We start from the raw sequence: 2500 nt of genomic DNA, 5'->3' as shown, positions 1-2500 counted from the left end.
CCCCGGGGCCGTGGAACCCAAGCCGGGGCAGTGGGAGCAGAGGCCTGGGTGGTGGGAGCCAGCCCGGGGCCGTGGAACCCAAGCCGGGGCAAAGGCTGGAGCTGTCCCCGGGGCCGTGGAACCCAAGCCGGGGTGGTGGGAGGCGGGGGCTGTCCCCGGGGCCGTGGAACCCTGCCCGGGGCGGTGGAACCCAAGCCGGGGCAGTGGGAGCAGAGGCCTGGGTGGTGGGAGCCAGCCCGGGGCCGTGGAACCCAAGCTGGGGCAGTGGGAGCAGAGGCCTGGGTGGTGGGAGGCGGGAACTGTCCCCGGGGCTGTGGAACCCAAGCCGGGGCCGTGGAACCCAAGCCGGGGCAGTGGGAGCAGAGGCCTGGGTGGTGGGAGCCAGCCCGGGGCCGTGGAACCCTGCCCGGGGCAAGTGCGAGCCATAGCCTGGGTCCCCATTCAGTAACATGACCATAGGCACAGTTAGCTGACATGACCAGAGGCGGAATTAGCTGACATGACCATAGGCGGAATTAGCCTACATGACCAGAGGCACAGTTAGCTGACATGACCATAGGCACAGTTAGCTGACATGACCAGAGGCGGAATTAGCTGACATGACCAGAGGCGGAATTAGCTGACATGACCAGAGGCGGAATTAGCTGACATGACCATGGGCAGAAGTAGCTGACATGACCATGGGCAGAAGTAGCTGACATGACCATGGGCAGAAGTAGCTGACATGACCATGGGCAGAAGTAGCTGACATGACCATAGGCACAGTTAGCTGACATGACCATAGGCAGAAGTAGCTGACATGACCATAGGCAGAAGTAGCTGACATGACCATAGGCAGAAGTAGCTGACATGACCATGGGCAGAAGTAGCTGACATGACCATGGGCAGAAGTAGCTGACATGACCATGGGCAGAAGTAGCTGACATGACCATAGGCACAGTTAGCTGACATGACCATAGGCAGAAGTAGCTGACATGACCATAGGCAGAAGTAGCTGACATGACCATAGGCAGAAGTAGCTGACATGACCATGGGCAGAAGTAGCTGACATGACCATAGGCACAGTTAGCTGACATGACCATAGGCACAGTTAGCTGACATGACCATAGGCGGAGTTAGCTGACATGACCATAGGCACAGTTAGCTGACATGACCATAGGCACAGTTAGCTGACATGACCATAGGCAGAAGTAGCTGACATGACCATAGGCAGAAGTAGCTGACATGACCATGGGCAGAAGTAGCTGACATGACCATAGGCGGAGTTAGCTGACATGACCATAGGCACAGTTAGCTGACATGACCATAGGCACAGTTAGCTGACATGACCATAGGCGGAGTTAGCTGACATGACCAGAGGCGGAATTAGCTAATATGACCATAGGCGGAATTAGCTGACATGACCAGAGGCAGAATTAGCCTACATGACCATGGGCAGAAGTAGCTGACATGACCAGAGCTCCAATTAAAAGTTACCTTCTTCTGAAGGGACAGATTTGCTATGTGTTACGGAGCGAGAGTTCCAGGAGGTCCCTGTGAACTCGTGGCTTCCTCCCTTAATGCAACTAGATGGCAGATACACTGGGGAGGTAGGTGCATATTACTAGGGGCACGGCATTTTCGATCAAAAAAATATTTCTAAGTCAGGACGGAGGTTCATTCTAAGGGCACGAGCGACCGATCTAAGCCGTGTGGGAGGCCCTGCACCCCGGTCAGGGTCCCCCTTCACCCCCTGGCGACATCCTCCCTTGGAAGTCTGCCCGGTGGCCCCCTCCCGCGCCCGGCGCCGGTTCAGGCCGGGCTGGAGGCCCCGTTCCTCGGGCTCAGGACCGGGCTAAGCCCCCTTAAGGACCTGGCCAAGCTCTGGTCACGTTGCGGGAAGGGGGGGGGGGTTGACCTCCCGTGCCCGGGCGCCCGTTCATGCGGGCCTGGAGGCTCCCATTTCCGGCTCGAGAACTGGGGTTTGCGCCCTTGGCTCCTCCGTGCGTTCCCTTTCAGTCTCTGGTCATGTCTACCTTCTCCGGAGGTGATTTGGGAGCCATGGTCATGTTGAGGGGAATTTTCGGAGGGAAATCCCTATCTTTAACATTATATGACCAGAGTCCGGACTTTTTCGGCTCCGTCAGAATCAAAGTTTTCAAAAAAACATGGTCATGTTCCCTATCTTTAACATTAGATGACCATGGCCACCTCGGGGCCGTTTGTGGAAGTCTGCCGAGGGCGGAGGCGAAACGGGGCTGCGGGGCGGCGGCGACTCCTGTTCCCAAGGACCCGGGACCTCCCTCCCTTCAGGGTCCCGCGGTCAAGGTACAACGGGGGGGTCCGCGGAGATTTCCGTCGACAGGGTTTTTTGATCAAAATGGTTTGACTAAGTCAGGACCCGAGGTGTCAGAATGCATGTGAAGGACCCGTTTGGAGCCGTCCTTTGGAGTCTGTGGCTGGGCAGGAGTTGACGGGATTCCTCCTTGTCTTCCCGGATGGTCTCTCTCTGTTGTGGGCA

This window comes from Acipenser ruthenus, unplaced genomic scaffold (assembly GCF_902713425.1).
Source record: "Acipenser ruthenus unplaced genomic scaffold, fAciRut3.2 maternal haplotype, whole genome shotgun sequence".
Classification (NCBI taxonomy): domain Eukaryota; kingdom Metazoa; phylum Chordata; class Actinopteri; order Acipenseriformes; family Acipenseridae; genus Acipenser; species Acipenser ruthenus.
The sequence above is the reverse complement of the archived record's forward strand: the minus strand, read 5'-3'. Positions refer to the sequence as shown.